Source organism: Phoca vitulina, unplaced genomic scaffold, assembly GCF_004348235.1.
Source record: "Phoca vitulina isolate PV1807 unplaced genomic scaffold, GSC_HSeal_1.0 scaffold84, whole genome shotgun sequence".
Classification (NCBI taxonomy): Eukaryota; Metazoa; Chordata; class Mammalia; order Carnivora; family Phocidae; genus Phoca; species Phoca vitulina.
In genome coordinates this window covers 856906-880105 of record NW_022589787.1, presented here as the reverse complement: position 1 = coordinate 880105, position 23200 = coordinate 856906, and the positions used below count along the sequence as shown (strand labels likewise).

The 23200-nt window shown below is 35.5% G+C and overlaps 1 long non-coding RNA gene across 1 annotated transcript; it reads right to left on the bottom strand.

Annotated features, from left to right (window-relative positions):
* Nucleotides 1-166: 166 nt before the first annotated feature.
* LOC116626198 lies at nucleotides 167-23100 on the bottom strand. Its single transcript, XR_004298206.1, has 4 exons — nucleotides 22953-23100; nucleotides 3806-3934; nucleotides 2775-2814; nucleotides 167-2037 (listed from the first exon to the last, which is right to left on the bottom strand). It is a non-coding gene; the product is annotated as an uncharacterized LOC116626198 (long non-coding RNA).
* Nucleotides 23101-23200: the final 100 nt, after the last annotated feature.

Below are 23200 nucleotides of genomic sequence, written 5' to 3'. Positions count from 1 at the left end.
GTGGCTCAGTTGGTTAAGCATCTGCCTTCTGCTCAGGTCTTGAGTCTGAGTCTTAAACTTGAGCACTTAGGAAAACATCAACTCTGGTCAGGATCCTGGGATTGATTCAGCCCTGAATAGGGTTCCCTGCTCAGTGGGGAGCCTGCTTCTCCCTCTCCCTCTGCTTGCTGTTCCCCCTGCTTGTGTTCTCTCCCTCTCTCTGACAAATAAATAAAATCTTAAAAAAAAAAAAAAAAAGAAGTCTATGTACCTCCAAGAAGCACCGCACAGAGAATAGGTCAATGGTTTCTACCTCTAAACAAACAGGATGACTCTTGTGATTGAAGGAAATGTGTACTATTGTTTTTTTTCTTTCTTAAATAAATAATATACCCCTTTTGGTCTTTTTTTTTTTAATCCATGGCCATTTACTATTTAAATTATACTTAAGTTAAAAATATGGTTTTCACCTATTAGATTGGTTAAAAATTTAAAGGATTGATAATATATACCCTGTACAGGTTTTTATGAAAATTATGCACTGCCATTACACCACAGCTGTGTGCTGGCAATTTCACAATATCTACTGAAATCAAAAGTATGCAGAACTGCTCATCCAACAATGCCATAACTAAAAATCTATCTTACAGAAATAGAATCCCAAGTGCTTTAATATATTATATATATATTATAACGTATATATATATAAAACATAATTATATACATTAAAACATTTTATGCAGCAACAAAAATAAACATTTAATCTGCATTTCCCAAGATAGAGAAATGGCTAAACCCATTATGATATCTACTTTATATCCAATGAAAAGTTTGTAGGTAAGCTACATTTATTGGTTTAGAAATATATTGGTCCACAATATATTAAAGAAAAAATAGAGTTGTAAAACCATAATGATGCCATATATATATAATAAATTCCAAATAACTTATATAAGCTTAGAAATGTTATAGACCACTGGCACAACTGATTAACTCTTGACACACTTAGGAAGTAGGAATGAAAGATGGGAGGATGAATGACCACATTTTGCTTTAAATTGTTTAATAACCCATTCATTCCTTATGGCCCTGATTCAATGTACTAGGGGTCAAACTTGTCTATTGAGACAGGTTGGACAATGCACTTCGTAGTTCTCTGATGACAGTGCAGTTTATGTTCCAGAATGGTCAATTAAAACTTCCAACAAACACAGCCATCTATACTAAGCCCATTTAGGTTAAACAGAAAATGAATGAAAATCAGGATAATGTGAATGAAAGTGAAATATCTTTGTTGCTTGGGTTTTTTGGTCCAATTCTAGTAATAGCAATAAAACGTTAGAACCGTGTGTTCTACAGGATGGCAACACCATGGCTGTAAATGTCAGTGCAAGAGTCTGGCTCTACCTTACATAACCAGAATTGTGGTAGCATCTGAGTCTTAAATTTGAACACTAAGGAAAACATCAACTATGTTCAGGCTCAGATCCTGTTCTAGAGGGAGACCTACTAGGTTCCATAAAAAGGAAAACTACAAATGGTCTATTTTCAGGTAACACAAATGTTTTAAGAGGATCTTGTTTGGGACCTCTCTAAAAACTGTGGGCTCATGATTCAAATGAGGAACAAAGTATTTTACAATTAGTATCCAACTGGCATGTGGGAGGTACTCAGCTTGTAAGAAAGCCTGGTTATAATGCTTTAGTGTGACCAAGGTGTCCATGGGATTGCATTAACTACATTTACCACATACAAATCTTACTCCCACTTCTAAAGTAAAACATAGAGAAAAAAAAAATCAATGAGGTAAATAACAATAGAGGAAAGCATAAGATATATTCAGAGAACAAAGAAGTACTTAACATTCTGGGCAGTTACTTGCCAAAAAGCAGACCACTTCTATTCCTGGTGGTACATATATAAAACTTGTGCCTTTTGAGATATAAAGATGCAATGAGCTTCAAAAAGGGGAAATAAATGACAGCAATTGGGTCATTATTCTGTGCACGGTACCACCGCAGAAGGTATTGATGATCCTCTTGTACACATGTTCACCACCTGGGATAGTACAAAGGGATAGATTGCAAATGGAAATAAACAACAAGTTATCACAAAGCTATGCATCGGGACAGACGGATATCATCTTCAAGTCAAGTATTCTACTGGTATCCATGAAAAACAATTCCCATGATCCAGACACTAAGTATCTCCAATCTACAAAAAACAGGTATATTTACAGTAGGAAAACGACAAAACCATAATTTTACTTCCTCAGCCCATTTACTATGATTTGAGTACCAATCTTATATTCCAAATAATTTTCATGTCATTTAACCATCCATACATGCATTCTTTGAACAACCATTTCTTATGTAACTTCTTAGTGTTAATTTATATACCAGTCTAGGGTTAAAAAATAAAAGCCAATGATACAAGGAAATACTAATAATGTGCTCTGTAAATTTCATAGTGTTTCATAGAAATCTTTCCAAAAACCAAAACCCATTATCACAGTACCCACATATCTATTCTCCCTGCTTTCCCAGAAGCTTATGGTGCAGCTTTTGACAGCCCTAATTAGAAGAAAACTTCTATACCGTTAAGTGTTGCTTACAAACAAGTGACAACACTAAAACTCTAGGTTAAACTATAACCTCAAAATAATCATGTAGGCCTTATAAGAGGTTTGATGAAAAAGAAATTTAGTGTCAAATAACTCAAATAAAAGTCCAAACCATCAATATAGCCAAAAAAAGATCTCTTAAAAATCAGAATATACACCTTAATGTCCTTACCTGTAGACAAAGTCTCTTTGGTCCTTGCTTATGAAACATGCTTGTGAAAAAAAAGAAAGAAAGAGGGAGGGAGGGAGGGAGGGGGAGGGTGGGAGGTAAGAAGGAACAAAGGAAGGAAGGAAAGAAAGAGAGAGAGAGAGGAAGGGAGGAAGGAGGGAAGGAAGGGAGAGAGAAGCTTGAAAATATCTGAAAAAAAAATCTTCATTCATTCATCAAATGAAAGGGTGTTAAGGATCTACTTCATTACATTAATACTGGAATATTCCACAACTCCTGTATATCCACCTTATCTACCCCACTGATAATATTACCAATACCCTAAATCAGGCATCTGGAAAAAAATTCAACTTCCTGCTATCATTAAGACCCATATTATTTGCAGCAAATTGTACTTCCTAATGGCTTTTCTTTCTAGTGCCTTTTTATCCTCCTTTCACTTTTTTCCCCACCTGCCTGACTTCTTAGTCTCCCTTTATCCATCCATCACTAATGCATGTGCTTCAAAGCATTTAATATTTAGGGGCCCCTTGGTGGCTCAGTTGGTAAGGCAACTGCCTTCAGCTCAGTTCATGATCCTGGAATCCCAGGATCGAGTCCCGCATCGGTCTCCCCGCTCAGTCGGGAGTCTGCTTCTTCCTCTGACCCTACCCCCTCTCGTGCACTCTCTCTCTCAAATAAATAAATAAAATCTTTAAAATAAACCATTTAATATTTAAATAAATTTAACATTTATGGAGTGTGCTGACAGAGATTACAGTCTCTGTCTGCACAACATCACATTTTATGGTAAGAGTATATAAAAAGTAGTAAATGAAAATCTACACAATCTATGTATCAACACTGCATCAAAATTTAATAGCTTTTTTAAATCTATTCTATTCCATCTAATTGGCAATCACTCCACAATTTGATAATACTGTTTTTTTTTTGGAATTCATATATAGCTTGGAATCTTAAAATATTACAAACTGATTCTACAACAAACTGGTCAAAAAATAAACAAATAGTACACCGGTGTTACTGATTCTTACCAGTACTTTTGAAGAACGAAGTCCACAGAAATGAGAAACAAGCACAAGAATTTGGATTGATATAGAAATGTCAGGTATTGAAGCATCTAATATGTCTCACTTCTTAAGCTGGTAACACCTCAGTTAAAACTGTGGAAAATATGGGAAAATTGTCATATATACCATGACCAACATAAAATACTGAAGGTAAAGTTGACTCTTTGATCAACCTCTTAAGAGTCTCCAAATTATTAAAATATAAAACACTATCATAGAAAACTACTCTCATAATCTCACTATATTTGGTTTTTGGTTTCTTTTTTTTGTTGTTCTGTTTCGCCCCCCGCCCTTTCTTTTAATTTACTATCAGAACACTTTGAGACAGCAATCATTAAATTTTTTCTAATTTTATAAATAACAAATTGGCCTATATCCTTCAACAGTCTCTCCATTTTTTCATTCAACTTTATATATGTGATTTTATTTTATTAGTCTATTCTTCCAATAATAAAATTCCTCTACCATCCTTTCTTGAATTAAACCATCTATGCATCAGTATATCTATTAAGCCACCCTGAAAGCATCAATGATGCTATCACACTCACACAAACCATTTATGCATGCATTAATCCCTACATTCACCATTACTGTAGCCAGCCATATTTGCATCTATAAATCTAAAAACCCATTTATCTGTTGATGATGCATGCATCCAACAATCCATTCTGGAATCCACTCAAATTCTAACGTCTAGGTATCTGATGAACTGTACACACTTCACTGAACATTCCACCAATCCATAACATATCTCCAACGTTTTTTTCATAACATTAATTCTCGATCCTTGCATCTAGCAATCCACTTAATATTCTAGTTTCCATCCATTCTTTCACTCATCCAATTTTGCATTAATTCATCCACTGTTGTACCCTCAATTACATAAAGCAGTAGTTCCTTATATCCACCTTTACAGCTGACTTTTAAAATACTCCATCTGCATTCTTTCATCCACTAATTTTTAAATCCATGTAAGCTCATATTATGCAGAAATTTCATCTACCATCCTCACATTCTTTCTTGTATCTATCCACCACTATAACCAAGTTTTAAACCATCAATCCAACCCTCCATTCTGGGCATCCATCCACCAATCCTTGAATTCTTACATGTAATATTTCCATTTATATTAGTGAGTTTGAAATCACAGCAGCTTCAAAATATCACTGGCTTAACAAAACAAACATTTACTTCTCACTCATGAAAATTCTGTGGATCTGATTCAACGTATACCCAAAATAGCATAACTACATATGACACTTTGTTATTCCAGGCTATTCTTTTTCTGGCACCTCTGATTCAAAACATTGTTCTATGATCACCACCAGTAAGAGATGAAGGAGAATCACATATGGGCTACTTATGGCATAATTTGAGTTTTACTGCCCAAGGAACTAAAAAATGTGTGATTATTTAAGACTTAAAATGAACTTTAGGCCCCCACTCTCTATGAATAGAAAAGTTCTGTAGCTCCCTCTCTACACTGCATATCTTAAAATTAATTAAGCAGGATAATAGGAATGGAACAATACATCAGAAGGCTGAGTTACGGTTAGGAAGAACACAGGACAAGTAAGCATCTCCCAAGTCCTAGTAAAACATTCTCCACCCCCAAGGTATCACAATAGATAATGTAATATATTCCCAGTGTATATGTATTTCTCATTGTACACTTTATGTTTTGTAGCTTTTATTATGGTTTCCTTGTTCTTGCTCCATAATTAAACACTGGGAAGTGAGTTACAAATAACTTCTTTTGTAAAGTTCCTATGTCTCCTTTCTGATGAATACCTCCATTTGCATCAACATGGATGGAACTGGAGGGGATTATGCTAAGTGAAATCAATCAGAGACAGACAATTATCATAGGGTTTCACTCATATGTGGAACATAAGGAATAGCGTGGAGGACCAAAAGGGAAGGGAGGGAAAGCTGAATGGAAAGAAATCAGAGAGGGTGACAAACCATGAGGGACTCTGGGCTCCAGGAAACAAACTGAGGGTTACAGAAGGGAGGGGGTAACTGGGTGATGGGTATTAGGGAGGGCACGTGATGTGATGAGCACTGGGGGTTATATGCAACTAATAAATCGTTAAACACTACATCAAAAATTAATGATGTACTGTATGTTGGCTAATTTAACGTAATAATAAAAAATAATAAATAAATAAAGTTCTTATGTCTCGGGCTGCCTGGGTGACTCAGTCAGTTAAGCATCTGCCTTTGGCTCAGGTCATGAACCTGGGGTCCTGGGATCAAGCCCCACATCGGTCTCTCTGCTCGGCGGGAAGCCTGCTTCTCCCTCTGCCTCTGCTGCTCCCCCTGCTTGTGCTGTCTCTCGCTCGCTCTTTCTGACAAATAAATAAAATCTTTAAAAAAATAAAATTAAATACTAAAAAAAAATGAAGTTCCTATGTCTCTGTTTCAAGAGTAGGCAAAATGAGACCTGACACACAAATCAGTGCAAATCACGTACTGATAACAGTGCACAACTGAGAAATACTGGACTTTTAGCTAGGTGAGTCTTTTTTGTTTGTTCTCACTGAGAAGGCCACATAATTTAATGTGTAAGTAGAAAGCAAACTCAGTATTTGAAGGCAGAGAGGTATCCTATGGTAGACATTACTATTGCTTAGTATGTTCTTTCTATTCTCCCTTTGAAGACATGGAAGAAATGCACTTTGTAAACCCTCTAAGTTTACAGATATTTATATGATTGATTTGTTTTGCCCAAGACAAAACTTCTAAAAAATTATTTCTCAAGTTATTGTGCAATTTTCCATGTTCTCTCCCCACGAATAAACTATAAAATCTTCTGTTGTGATGGTAGCGACAGGTGACAATCATGGTCTTTCTGATATTTGGCCTATCAGTGACTGCCATGAATCCAGGACCCCTAACAAATTCCTGTTGAACAGTTTCTGTAAGAAATACATCTTTGTAATTTAAAGTAACTGAGATTTAGGAATTAACCCTTCCTGGATCCACCTACCTATATATTCTTTGAGGCCTATATCCATCAAATCATTCATCCTTATCTCCATCTATTAATCTGTTCATTTTGCATTATCAATGTATGTCCACACATCTGTTTCTTATCCACACTCACTTCCACTTCCACATCAACAGAGCCGTGAGTACTAAATAGGTCTTAAATTATTTGCCTAAATGAACTTTTGTTTCACTAAAGGGCATCAAATCAGCCTGACCCACAGGATTAACCTCAAATAATCTCTCTTCTTTACAATCTTTGTATAGTTGTGATGAGCACTGGGTGTTGTATGTAAGTGTTCAATCATTATACTGTACACCTGAAACTAATATTACACTGTATGTTAACTGAAATTTAAATAAAAATCAAAATAAATAATAAAATGGAATCTTCCCATAGAATCTCAGGTATCTCTCTTATGAGTTTGCAATATTGACCAAATCCTTCAAGAGCTACCTCAAATCAGTCTGAGGGAAAATGAAAGAAGAGCTCAGGATTTTGGAAATGTTCATTATTTCCGGTATAAAAAAAAAAAAAATACTGCCTTTACACTTACACAACTTTTAAGGGAGTACCTATTCTTTTCTCTAGAATACTAACAAAACCACGAATCCCTTGAATTCCTACCTAAATCAAAATTTATCCCATCCTTTTATTTCTAACTTATTCCATAAAAACACCATTTATTACATAGGACATTGAATGTGAGAATTAGCTATTTATCAAAATTCTGTGAACGCCCTGTACTATTTTTAGATACCACCCAGGCAACAGAAACAAAGACCATTTACATATTTGTGATGATAAAAACATCATTTTGGGGCAACTGGGTGGCTCAGTCAGTTAAACATCTGCCTTTGGTTCAGGTCATGATCCTGGAGCCCAGGATGGAGGAGGCTCCTGGCTCAAACTTGGGAGTCTTCTCCCTCTGCCCCTCCCCCTGCTCATGCGTGCACATATGCACATTCTCTCTCTCAAATCAATAAAATCTTAAAAAAAAAAAAACATCATTTTAGGGACACCTGGGTGGCTCAGTCGTTAAACGTCTGCCTTTGGCTCAGGTCATGATCCCAGGGTCCTGCGACTGAGCCCCCCATCAGGCTCCCTGCTCAGCGGGAGGCCTGCTCCTCCCTCTCCCACTCCCCCTTCTTGTGTCCCCTCTCTCGCTGTCTCTGTCAAATAATTAAATCTTTAAAAAAAAAAAGCATCATTTTGCTGTCATCACTTCCTATATCCTGACACTATCTTATTTACACTTATATCTCAAAAGTTATTCCATAGTAAATTTCATGTATTCACCAATTCATTATAAGGTTACATATTACTATATGATGTATTATGTATTTGCCACAGATTAATTCACTAAACACTTAATTCCTATCCATAGAAATTTTACATTTTACACTACCACCATCATATGATTTTGCCAGATTCCTCTCCCCTCAGCTTGCTGAAAGAGAATGTTGTCAAATGTCTGGACTTCCTGCAAATCTAATAGTTGAGACGTTTATTATATCCTGTTTGTATTGTTAATTGTAATTAAACTTAGTATAAATAAATCCAAGGATACTTCCATATGATTAATAGCAATTTCCATTTCTTCTGTGACTATCTCTTTAAATGAGTTTTCCTTAGATTTTATTGGTAGTTTTCTTCCCGATTATTAGGATCTGTCTATATTAGGGTATTTCAGCATTCTTATAAGTATCTTTCCTGAATTATGATTCGGTGTTTGCTTTGCCCATTAAGTTATTTTAACATTATCAAATTTATCACTTTCTTTCTTAACAATTCTAGAATTTAAATAATCAGGAATAAAATTTTCCTCACTCCTAGGATAAAGAGAAAATCACCATGTTCTGTAATTCTGTAATTTCTTCAGTTTTAATTTAAATCTCTGATTCACGAAAAATCCTTCCTGTTCTATACCAGAAGAAATGGGTCAGGGCACCTGGGTGGCTCAGTTGTTAAGACCTGCCTTCGGCTCAGATCATGGTCCTAGGGCCCTGGGATCAAGTCCCACATCAGGCTCCCTGCTTCGGTGGGAAGCCTGCTTCTCCCTCTCCCACTCCCCCTGCTTGTGTTCCCTCTCTCAGTCTCTCTCTGTCAAATACATAAATAAAATGTTAAAAAAAAAAAAAAAGAAATGGGTCAAACTTCATTTTTCTGCATTTGGCTAACAACTTCCTCCAATGATTGCAGATAACTCTCTTGCATTTTCTATTTGCTAATGTACCTATAAAGTTCTTGATTTTCTGTACTATTGCATTACTGTGCATTCATGTGTAATAAATTACTTCTTTTTGATTTTCAATCTTAAGATAAACTTAGTGTCAGTTATGATTGCCAATTTTAAAACCTCAACTCTGAAAAGTATTAGGTACATCCTACCTTTGCAGTGATAGATATGAGGAATAGATCTATTGAGAACAAGACTCTTCTGTGACCTATTTACTCCAAATATAAATATCTGAGTCACCCTAGAGGAACCAGATAGCCTGTATTGACACACGTTCTCATAAATATAATGCTATCCTTATCCTGGAAAAGAGCCTTTTATTTGACGTACTGGGCTATACTGAATTTCATTAATACTTCTGTCTACTCTTTCACCTTAATATCAAAAAATGTTGCTTTGGTGATTACCAGACACGTGATATAACTAGAGCAGAAGGTAAAGAAGAAGATAATAGGAAACAATAATCAAAGAAATGGTATTATTGTTTTTTTAAAAAGCTAACCAAGTATCATTATTATTTCACTCATATGTGGAATTTAAGAAACAAAACAAAGGAAGAGACAAACAGAAGAAAAAGTCTTTATATGAGAACTGATGGTTACCAGAGGGAAGGTGAGTAGGGGGATGGTGAAATAGCTGAAGGGGATTAAGAGTACACTTACTGGGATGAGCACTGAGTAATGTATAGAATTGTTGAATCACTATATTGTACACCTGAAACTGATACAATAACATTGTTATGTTAACTATACTTGAATAAAAAAATTACATTTAAATGCTAACCAAAAGAAACTTATGCATATACCTCCAGATTCTTTGCTGTCCCCTGTTCATCACTTATCTACATTAGAAATTGTTTCTCTATCATTTTCCATGAAGAAGTGACTAAGTCTTCTTGCACTTTTTCCTAATCAAAATCTTCCATGCATTTTCTACCCATGAAGACAAAGAAAGGGGCCAGATATGTGGGATGAAATGCAAACAGACTAAAGATGGCAGGGAAGGCACTACACATTCAGTGTAGAATATTATGTGACTTCTACTCTAAATCAAACCTGAGAAAGTACTATCATTCATAACTAAAAGAAATTAAACACTCCTTTCTGGGTGCCACTTGCTAAAACTTATAGACCATAGAAAAAAAATAACAAAATAAGATCCTCCACTATTTTTATGAACTAGTTTAGGGGCACCTGGGTGGCTCAGTTGTTAAGTGTCTGCCTTTGGCTCAGGTCATGATCCCAGGGTCCTGGGATCAATCCCCGCATCGGGCTCCCTGCCCCGTGGGAAGCCTGCTTCTCCCTCTCCCACTCCCCCTGCTGTGTTCCCTCTCTTGCTGTCTCTTTCTGTCAAAAAATAAATAAAAATCTTAAAAAAAAAAGAACTAGTTTTCAGAGAATAATTCAACAAATTGCCACTGCAAAATGGCATCAGAATCACTAACAGCAAACTCATTTACTCAATTCTGATACATTTTATATTCATTTTTATTTGCTAATCTAATGCACTCCCTCTTCTTAAACACATGAAAACTAATATTCATGCAACCTACAGTCTTCAAGTAACATATGATGTATTACCCTTTATATTGAGTTTGTTTTATGATGGAAGTTGCATACAAATTTTAAAAACATACAACTAATTGATAATGAGCCTTTCTATTTTTTATGAAGCAGACAGTAAGTACACTGGGATAGAATTTCAGCAGACCTTTGGGGGATGCATTCTTCTACTTTTAGAATATAACCAGATAGAGGCGCCTGTGGTGGCTCAGCTGGTTGAGTATCTGACTCTTAATTTTAGATTAGGTCAGGATCTCAGGGTCCTGGGGTCAAGCCCATGTTGGGCTCTGCACTCAGTGGAGAGTCAGCTTGAGTTTCTCTCTCTCCCTCTCCCTCTGACCCTCCTCCTGCTCGCACTCTCTTTCTCTAAAATATATATATAGATAGATAGATAGATAGATAGATAGATAGATAGATAGATAGATAGATATAGATATAGATATAACCAGGTAGAGTTTTGGACCTAGTAACTGACCTCTATAATAATGAATCTCTGGTCATAAAATAAGAAGCTAACACTATACTTGCTACATATGGAACTACTTCTTAACTGGGCTTCTGTTACCAAAAAATCTGACTGTATAATCAATTAATTTATAAAGTAACTTAATGAAAATGGATATACTAAATATATATTCAGTGGCAGCAACCAAATATTACTCATGAGAGTATGGGATTACAGCATTAAAGTTATGGACCAAGGACTTAAAATGAGATAAACCAGATCCTACCTGAATAACCTACATTACGAGTATAAATACAGTTAGGAAAAAGAGCACTGGGATAGCCAAGACCTCTTCTTAGCTGTTTGTGTATCATAATCAATTACATATTCATGAATTTTTTGAGATAAACACATTATTTGTCCTTACTTTAATGCTGAATAAACTAAGACATATCTATGGATGGAATAAAAGTAAAGTACCCATATCACAAGAGACTTGCAAAGCTATAGAACAAAGTATGTAAAAATAATAGAGTGACAGTTAAATTTGGTTGCTGAAGGGAAGGTGGATGGGAGGATGGTGTAACTGGGTGATGGGCATTAAGGATGGCACTTGATGAAATGAGCATGGGGTATTATATGCAACTGATGAATCACAAAATTCTACCTCTGAAACTAATAATACAGTATATGCTAATTAAATTGAATTTAAATAAAAAATTTAAAAAACCAATGTTCAGGGCGCCTGGGTGGCTCAGTCGTTAAGCGTCTGCCTTCGGCTCAGGTCATGATCCCAGGGTCCTGGGATCGAGCCCCGCATCGGGCTCCCTGCTCCGCGGGGAGCCTGCTTCTCCCTCTCCCACTCCCCCTGCTTGTGATCCCTCTCTCGCTGTGTCTCTCTCTGTCAAATAAATAAAATCTTTAAAAAAAAAAAAAAAACAATGTTCATGGTTACAGTCCTATTCTTTGGGTACTAATATTTACAATGAAATATGGGGACATGTTATTATTTTCAACCTTCAAAAAATGTCAAAAATGACATATTTGCTAATTTTTCAAAAGCTCACTCATGCTCTTTCTCTCTATATATGTATATGTGGAATAAAACTGAATTTTATAAAGCTTGAGAAAAAACATAACTACAAGCTGTAAAATAAATTACAAAAATTGAATACATATTTGAATAAATTGAAAAAATTAAAATGTGTATTACTTATTTTTCTGTATCTATGTGTGTTTATTGATTTCAGTAACTCTACGTTTAACACTGTCATTACCTTTGCAATATAACTTAAATATTCAAATTGCTTTGCAGTTCTATCTTTACACTATAGCACATATACAAATCATCTGGTGACTGATAGGACATCAAATTAATCACTCTATAATTTCTAAGTAAAGGAAAAGGATCTAATATGCATCCTACATTTTCTTTTAAATTAAGAATTTAAAATGGTTGATTTAGAAAACTCTTATTTAAAAGAAATTCCATATTAAGAGTAATTTTACTTAATTAGAGCAAAAGTTCACCTACTGATAAAATAATGACTCGAGGCCATGATTTTTAGAATTAGATGGAGAAATTAAACACTGAATGATTCTCGACACTGTAGAAAGACAAACAAAACATTATAATGTGATACAATAAGGGGTGTTCTTCTAGGAGTGATATGGTGTTGTAGGAGGACTGTAACCTTACCCCATTCCAGATTTCCAACAAGGTATCACATCACTCACATCCAACTTAACAAACTGGAGAACGATCCGAAGATTACAGAACAAACTCCACAACTAAATGTTGAGAAGTTGCATTGGAGAGGTTGACACCACAGAGAGCAACAGGCAGAAAAGTTTGTGCAGACATTTGGAATAAAAGAGAAAGCTACTCAGTACAACAGCACAATGCAAGCAAAACCCATAGGAGACTCCCCTAAATGCAAGGTTCTGGTGAACCAGGGACATGGCACTACAGGAACTCTTCATAAAGTCACTGCATTCAAGAGCAGAGGATGTAACTGACTTTCCTAATGCATAGAAACAGACACAGACAAAAGTAGGAGACAGAGAAATTTGTCAAAATGAGAGATCACTATAAAATCACAGGAGAACAACAAGAAAGATAAGTAAGTATGTGGTGATAGAGAATTTAAAGTAATAATAATAGAGATACACACCAGACTTAAGAATAGAAGACATCAGTGAGACCCTTAACAAAGAGAACTCAATAAACGAAATTAAAAATACAGTATATGGAATAAACAGTATGTTACAGGAAGCAGAGGAACATATCAGTGACCTGGAGGATAGAGTAATGGAAAGCAATCAAGCTGAACAGATTAAGTAAAAAACAAAACAAAAAACTGCATAATGAGACTAGACTTATGAGAACTCATTGACTATCAAGCATGGTCACATTCACATTATAGGGATCTGAGGAGAGAAAAACTGGGGTAGAATATATTTGAAGAAAGAGCTAAAAATACCCTTTATCCAGGGAGGGAAACAGAAATCCAAATTTGGGAAGCACAGAGATTCCCCATGAAATTCAATTCAATCAGGTCCACACCAAAACACATAGTACTTAAAATTGTAAAAAAAAAAAAAAAAAAATAGTGATAAAGGGATTTTAAAGTTTGAAAGAAAAATGAAGACATTTACATACAAAGAAAACCCCAAAAAGCTATCAGCTCATTTTTCAGGAGAAACCTGGCAGGCTGGAAGACAGTGGCATGATACATTCAAGGTGCTGAAAAGTAAAAATCTGTAGCCCAAAATATTCTATTCAACAAGACTATCATTCAGAATAGAAGGCTACATAAAGAGTTTCTCAGAAAAACAAAAACTAAAGTTCGTCTACTAAACTACTAAATACTAAAGGTGACTGAGTGAAAAGGAAAGACCAGGGGACCCTGGGTGGCTCAGTAGGTTGAGTGACCAACTCTTGGTTTCAGCTCAGGTCATGATCTCAGGGGTCAAGGGATCCAACCCCATGTTGAATAAATCTTTTATTTTTTTTTAAAAAAAAGGAAAGGCCATATGTAAGAGCATAAAAAGTAAAAAACATAAGAGCAGTAAAAATAACTATTTCTGGCAATGCCTAGGTGGCTCAGTTGGTTAAGTGTCTGCCTTAGGCACAGGTCATGATCCTGGGGTCCTAGCTCAGCACGGAATCTGCATCTTGCTCTCCCTCTGCTACTCCGTCTTTCTCTCTGTGTCAAATAAATAAATAAAATATTTTAAAAATAACTATTTCTATAAAAATCAGTCATGGTATTCATAAAATGAAAGGATGTAAAATATGATACCAAATATCTCAAAACTGGAGTGGACAGGAGTAAACAATGAGTTCAACAATAAGCAACCAATATTTAATGTAGACTGCTATATGCAAAAGATGGAGTATATAAACCGAATGGTAATCACAATTAAAAATGCATTAATAGGTATGAAAAACAAAGAGTAAAGAACCCAAGTATACAGTAAAGAAAACAAAAATCTAGGGGTACATGGGTGGCTCAGTAGGTTAAACATCTGCCTTTGGCTCAGGTCATGATCCCAGGGTCCTGGGATCGAGCCCCACATTGGGCTCCCTGCTCAGCAGGCAGTCTGCTTCTCCCTCTCCCTCTGCCTGCCACTCCCCCTGCTTGTGCTCTGTCAAATGAATAAATAAAATCTTAAAAAATAAATTGAAAGATCAGAAAACAACCTACAGAAACTATTAAAATCCTAGAGGAGAATACAAGCAATAACCTTTGTGACATTGGCCATAGTAATTTCTTACTAGATAGATAGGTCTCCTGAGGCAAGGGAAACAAAAGCAAAAATAAATTATTGGTACTACATCACAGAGAAGGAAAAAAAAATCAAGAAAACTGAAAGGCAGCCAATAGAATGGGAGAAGATATTTGCAAATGACATATCTGATAAAAGGCTAGTATCCAAAATACATAAAGAACTTATAAAACTCAACAACCAAAAACTGAATAATACAATTAAAACACATTTTTCCAAGGAAGATATGCAGATGGCCAACAGACACATGAAAAGATGCTCAACATCACTCAAAATCAAGGAAATACAAATCAAAACTACAATGAGATACCACCTCACACCAATCAGAATGGTTAATAATACAACATAAGCAACAGCAGATGTTGGCAAGGATGGCGAGTATAAGGGGAACCCTCATACTGTTGGTTGGAATACAAACTGGTATAGCCATTTTGGAAGACAGTATGGAAGTTCCTCAGAAACTTAAAAAAAAAAAAAAATAGAACTTCATTACAATCTAGCAATTGCACTACTGGGTACTTATCTGAGAATACAAAAATACTAATTCAAAGGGATAAACGCACCCCAATTTTTATATAAGCATTATCTAAAACAGCCAAAATATGGAAACAACGCAAGTGTCCATTGATGGATGGATAAAGGAGAAGTGGTATATATACACAACAGAATATTACGCAACCCTGAAAAAGAAGAAAATCTTGGCATTTGCAACATGGATAGAGCTAGAGAGTATTATACTAAGTGAAATAAGTCAGAGAAAGAAATACCATATGATTTCACACGTATGTGGAATTTAAGAAAAAAAAAAAAAAAAACGAGCATATGGAAAAAAAAGAGAGAGGCAAACAAAGAAACAGACTCCTAACTATAGATAACAAATTGATGGTTACCAGAGGGGAGGTGGATGGGATGATGGGTAAAATAGGTGATGGGGATTAAGGAGGGTACCTGAGATGAGCACTAGTTGTTGTATGGAAGTCTTAAATCAGTAAATTGTACACCCGAAATTAATATTAAGACAGTATGTTAACTAACTGGAATTTATTTGGAACCTCAAAAAAAGAAAAAAACCCACCACCACAAAATAAGTAACAAAACGCAATAAATACATACCACTAAGTACTTTGAATGGAAATGGACAAAATGCTCCAAAAGACATAGGGTATAAGATTAGATGAAAAATCAAACCCCAGCGTTCCCTGACTGGCTCAGATGGTAGAGCATATGACTCTTCATCTTGGGGTCATGAGTTCAAGTTCCATGCTGGGCATAGACTTTACTTAAAAATATATAAAATATTAAAAAAAAAACAGGACCCATCTATATGCTACCTACAAGAGATTCATTTCAGACTGAAGTCATCCACAGATTGAAAGTGAGGTGGTGGAGAAACATTTATCATGCAAACTGGCTTAGCCAGAATAGCAATACTCATAGTGGACAAAATGGACTTTAAAACAAAGTCTGTAAAAGGAGACAGACATTTGGTCCTAGATGGCCTAGGAGTATGAAACCTTAGTTTTTTCTGCTCCCAGGAATTCAGCTAGATAGCTATCAAATCATTCTGAACACCCGTGAATTCAACCAGAGATCTAAGAACAGAATAGCTTCAACTCTACAATAAAAAAGTAACCACTTTCTTCAAGGTGGGAGGTGTGGAGAAGTGAATCCCAGGAGATATATGGGAAGCTAAATCATTGGGGGAGGGAGCCTACATAAGCTGGCTACCAGAAAGTGATAAAGCAGCAGAGCACAAAATCAGAACTTTTAGAAGTCTGCTCCTGTGAGGGAAGTCCCTGTCTGAAAGGCACTCTGTTGGCAAAGCCAGGTGAAATCCTAGGCAGGACAGTGTGGACTCAGGACTCAGGGGTCACAAGAAGACCAGGTACCTAAGTGAGACAGAATTTCCAGGCATCTGAATAGGGGAACCAGCTACAATCAGGGACCCCAGGAGTGGGCTTTCAGCTCAGGGTTGCCATATACATTGAACCATAGCACAGGTTGGGGACTGCTCCCCGAGCAGGGGCCCAGCAAAGGCAAAATTAGCAAGACGCCCTTCTTCCCCAGGGAGGAGCAGTGCATATACATAAATTTCTTTACAATTTTAGGATGCAGTCTCTTCTAACAAACAGACCAAAATACTCCCAGAATCTAGTTTATGGCTCTGTTCTTTTCACCTGTCTGATCATATTTTTTATTCTTTTGTTTTGTTAAAGCCTTTATTAATTTTCATTTTTAGTTACATTCTGTCCTTTCAATTTATTTTATTTTTGTATATATATATGTTTTTCTTTCTTTTTAATTTGAGATGTAGTTTTTTCTAACAAAGTGACCAAAATACACTGAGGATATAATATATTGCTCTGTTCTGTTCACCTGTCTATACTCCTTTTCTCTTTGAATTTTCATTTTTACAGTAAATTCTATCCTTTCATTGTATTTTATTTTAGTAATACACTAATCAGAAGAGACCCCAAACCAAAAAACTAATAATAAAAAAATTTTAAAAAAAGAGAATATAATCAGACAGGTGAACACAGAGCAATACACCAGATCCTGTGTATATTTTGATTTGTTTGTTAGAAAACAAGATCCCAAAATTGTAAAGAAAAAATAATGGAATAATATAGTCTTGGTTTCAGGTCTCTTCTGATTTGTTTAGTGTATATTTTGCTGGGGTTGTTGTTACCATTTTATATTTTGTTCTCTCGTTCATCTAGTCTTCTCTGGACAGAATGACAAGATGTAAAAACTCGCCTCAAAAAATAGAACAAGAAGTAGTACTGACTCCCACAGACCCAATCACTGTGGATAAGTAAGATATCGAAACTAGAGTTAACAGTAATGATTATAAAGATAGTAGCTGGGCTTGAAAAAAGCACAGAAGACACTAGAGAATCCTTTTCTGGAGAAATAAAAGAACTAAAATCTAATCAGGTCAAAATCAAAAAGGCTATATTAATGAGATGGAACCAAAAATGGAGGCTCTAATGCCTAGCATAAATGAGGCAGAAGAGAGAATTAGTGATATAGAAGACAAAATTATGGACAATAAAGAAGCTGAGAAAAAGAGAGAAACAACTACTAGATCACAAGGGGAGAATGTGAGAGATAAGTGATGCCATAAAGAGAAACAATGTTAGAATAAATGGGATCCCAGAAGAAGAGGAAGGGGAAGGAGCAGAAGGTATAATGGAGCAAATTAGAGAACTTCTCTAACCTGGGGAAGGAAAAAAAAACATTCACATCCAGAATCACAGAGAAACCCCCTCAAAATCAATAAAAATAGGTTAACACCTTGACATGTAATAGTGAAGCTTGCAAATCTCAGAGACAAAGAGAAAATCCTGAAAGCAGCTTGGGACATGAGGTCCGTAACACAGAAGGATAGAAACCTTAGACTGTCAACAGGCCTATCAACAGAGACTGGCAGGCCAGAAAGGACTGGTATGATATATTCAAGGTGCTAAATGAGAAAATTTATGTGGCCAAGAATACATTATCAACCTGGGATATCATTCAAAATAGGAGGAGAGATAAAAAGCTTCCAAGACAAACAGAAACTAAAAGAATATGTGATCACTAATCAAGCCATACAAGAAATATTAAAAGGGATCCTTTAAGCGAAGAGCACAAAAGTACATAGACTAGAAAGGAACAGAGAAAATATACAGAAATGGTGACTGTATAGGTAATATAATGGCAGAAATTCATATCTCTCAGTAGTTACTCTGAATGTAAATGGGCTAACTGCCCAAACCAAAACACACAAGGTATCAGATTGGATAAAAAAACAAGACCCCAATGATATGCTCTCTACAACAGACTCATTTTAGACCCAAAGACACATCCAGTTGAAAGTCAGGGGGTGGAAAACATTTATCATGCTAATGGACATCAAAAGGAAGCAGGGGTAGAAATCCTTATATCAGATGTAATGTATGGGGATTAACATAACAATAAAAAAATTAAAAAAAAAAAAAAAAAAAGAAATCCTTATATCAGACAAATTAGATTTTAAACCAAACAATGTAGTAAGAGATGAGGAAGGACACAATACCATAATAAAGGAATCTATAAAACAAGATCTAATAATTGTAAATATTTATGCCCCTAACATGGGAGCAACCAAATACAGAAACCAATTAATAACAAAATTAAAGAAACACATGGATAATAATGCAATAAAATGGACAGATCATCTACACAGAAGATCAACAAGGAAACAAAGGCTTTGAATGACACATTGGACCAGAGGACCTTCACAGATATATTCAGAGCATTCCATCCTAAAGCAGCAGAACACATTCTTCTCAAGTGCACATGGAACATTCTCCAGAATAGATCACATCCTGGGTCACATATCAGGTCTCAACAGGTACCAAAAGATTGGGATCATTCCCTAAATATTTTCAGACCACAATGCTTTGAAACTGGAACTCAATCACAAGAGAAAATTTGGAAAGAACTCAAATACATGGAGGTTAAAGAGCATCCTACCAGGAAATGGATGGGTCAACCAGGAAATTAAAGAATTAAAAAAAAAAATCATGGAAAACAAATGAAAATGAAAACACAACTGTTCAAAACCTTTAGGATGCAGCAAAGGCAGTCCTAAGTGGGAAGTATATAACAAAGAAGCATTTCTCAAGAAACAAGAAAGGTCTCAGATACACAACCTAACCTTACACCTACACCTAACAGAGCTGGAGAAAGAACAGCAAATGAAGCCTAAACCTAGCAGAAGAGAATTTAAAAAGATTAGAGCAGAAATCAGTGAAATAGAAACCAAAAGAACAGTAGAACAGATCAAAGAAACTAGGAACTGGTTCTTTGAAAGAATTAGTAAGATCAATAAACCCCTGGCCAGACTCATGAAAAGGAAAAGAGAAATGACCCAGATAAAAAAATAATGAAAGAGGAGAGATCACAACCAACACCACAGAAATACAAACAACAAGAACATATTATGAGCAACCATATGCCAACAAATTAGGCAATCTGGAAGAAATGGATGCATTCCTAGAAATGTATAACTACCAAAACTGAAACAGGAAGAAATAAAAAACCTGAACAGACCAAAACCAGCATAACAATTGAAGAAGTAATCAAAAATCTCCCAACAAACAAGAGTCCAAGGCCAGATGACTTCCCAGGGGAATTTTACCAAACATTTAAAAAAGAAATAATACCTATTCTTCTGAAGGTGTTTCAAAAAATTGAAATGGAGGGCATCTTCCAAACTCATCCTATGAGGCCAGCATTACCTTGAATCCAAAATCAAACAAAGACCCCAACAAAAAGGAGAATTATAGACCAATATCCCTGGTAACATGGATGCAAAAATTCTCACCAAAACACTAGCCAGTAGGACCCAACAGTACATTAAAGGATCATTCACCACGACCAAGTGGAATTTATTCCTGGGCTGCAAGGGGGGTTCAACATCAGCAAAATCAATGTGATACAATACATAAATGAAAAAAAAAAAATGATCCTCTCAACAGATGCAGAAAAAGCATTTGAGGGCGCCTGGGTGGCTCAGTCATTAAGCGTCTGCCTTTGGCTCAGGTCATGATCTCAGGGTCCTAGGATCGAGCCCCGCATTGGGCTCCCTGCTCAGCAGGAAGCCTGCTTCTCCCTCTCCCACTCCCCCTGCTTGTGTTCCCTCTCTCGCTGTGTCTCTCTCTGTCAAATAAATAAATAAATAAAATCTTAAAAAAAAAAAAAATTGACAAATACAGCGTGCTTTCATGATTTAACTCTCCACAGTGTAGGGACAGAGGGAACATACCTCAGTATCATAAAAGCCATATAGAAAAAGCCCACAGCAAATATCATTCTCAATGGGGTTTTTGAAAAACTGAGAACTTTTCTCCTTAGGTCAGGAGCACAGTGGCTATCACCACTCTTGTTCAACATAGTACTTGAAGTCCTAGCCTCAGCAATCAGACAACAAAAAGAAATAAAAGGCATCCGAATGAGCACAAAAGACTCATCTCACTCTTCGCAGATGACATGACACTCTAGCGGAAAACCCAAAAGACCCCATCCCAAAACTGCTAAAACTCATACACGAATTCAGCAAAGTGGCAAGATACAAAATCAATGCACATATATCAATTGCATTTCTATACACAAACAATGAGACTGAAGAAAGAAATTAAGGAATTGATCCCATTTACAATTGCACCAAAACCCGTAAGATACCTAGGAATAAACCTAAACCAAAGAGGTAAACGATCTGTACTCTAAGAAAATACAGAACAGTTATGAAAGAAATTGAGGAAGACACAAGGAAATGGAAAAATGTCCCATGCACATGGATTGGAAGAACAAATATTGTTAAAATGTCTATGCTACCTAGAGCAATCTAAACATTCAATGCAATTCCTATTACAATACCATCAACTTTTTTCACAGACCTGGAACAAACAATCCTAAAATTTGTATGGAACCAGAAAAGACCCCAGATAGCCAAAGGAATGTTGAATAAGAAAACCAGAGCTAGAGGCATCACAATTCCAGTCTTCAAGCTCTATTACAAAGCTGTCATTAAGACAGTGTGGTAGTGGCACAGAAACAGACACATAGATCAAGTAAGACAAAATCATGGTGGGAGACAAAGCGTAAGAGACTCTTAACTCTAGGAAACAAGTTGCTGAAGGGTAGTTGGGTGAGGGATGGGGTAACTGGGTGATGGGCATTAAGGAGGGCACATGATGTAATGAGAGCACTGGGTGTTACATGCAACTGATGGAAATCACTAAACTCTACTTCTGAAACTAAAAAAAAAGTCTGTTTTGTCAAAAAAATTACAATTTATGAAACACCACTGTGTATTAATTATTGCAAACAACAATACAGTCTAAAATTTACAGATAAAAGTATTAACAGTATTTGTAGTATCTTCCCTAAAGATACTTATTATGTAACGCTACGTAATCAAAGTAACATTGCTAGTCACAAGGTACATCAACAGTATGTGATCTTTAGTGATGAATTCAGAAAGGAGTACCTTTTCTGTAGTAATCTTATGCACAACCTAAATTTCAATGACAAAAATCACACAAACCCATAGGGAGTAACATTAATAGTTAGATATTTTGTAGACTGTTCAAAAACATCAAAATTGTGAAAAATCAAAGAACACTGGGCAAGTGCCCCAAGCAGAAGGACATTAAGGAGACTATGACAACTAGATGCAAAGTAGGATTCCACTTTCAATCATGGATTATAAAAAGATCAGTTAACAGGACTATATCAATTTCCTGGCTTAGATAACTGTGTAATACAAATAAACGATGTTAATATAAGAAGAAGGTAGAGAACAATATACATTTTTGTAAGCCAAGAGTTATTTCAAAATAAAAATTAAAAAATTATTGCTAATACTTATTGTTTCCAGCCTATAAAAAATAATACTCCAAACATTTTGGTAGAGCAGGTACACCAAATACAAAAACCTGACAAAAACCGACCAATATAAGCTGTTTATTTAGGATTATATTTTCAGAAATTGAAAATAAAATTTAACAATTATAATAGGGAAATATTTATGAATATATATACACAAACAGACATGCACATTCACACATACACAAAATATAGTTCCAGAATGTTCGTTTTTAGGAAAAGTTAGTTTTTAGCCTAACCAATAATTATAATAGCAACTAAGATCACCTATAATACATGACAAATACAAATCATTTTATTAAACTGTCAACAAATTTTGCCAAAAATGCCCAATAAAGATAGGAAGTTACCTAAAATGACCCTTAACTAAATGAACCTTAAACTAATAGGATTAATATTCACTGTCAAATAAGCAAGGGCCATTTCTTCTTCCATATATTCTGTAAGAACAATGAATTAAAAAAGAAAAACAAAATTTTGGAATTTTAATGAAATGCCACTAGAAAAGTAAACAAAAATATCTCTTATATATATGTAAGAAAATAAAGTAGTTGTACAATCCCCATCACTACATTAACAAAACTATGAAATGACTGGGACTGAATAAAAAAATTACACCAGCAGTTTTCCAACATAACAATTTAATTAAAAATAGAATGACGTACCTTGCAGTTGGATAGGATGACTCAATTTTAAAGAGATTTATTCTCTCCTAATTAATCTATTAAATTTGGTGCAAATGAAATTAAAACTGCATTTTTTTTCCAACTTGCAAAATAATTTTAAGCATCGAGAGAAAAAAATGTGACTATAGACAGGGGATATTCTGAAAAAAAGAAGAGAAATGAGACAGATCTCAATGGAATAGGCTAAAAATCATCAATAACTTTAAAGTATCAATAGACAGTAAGGC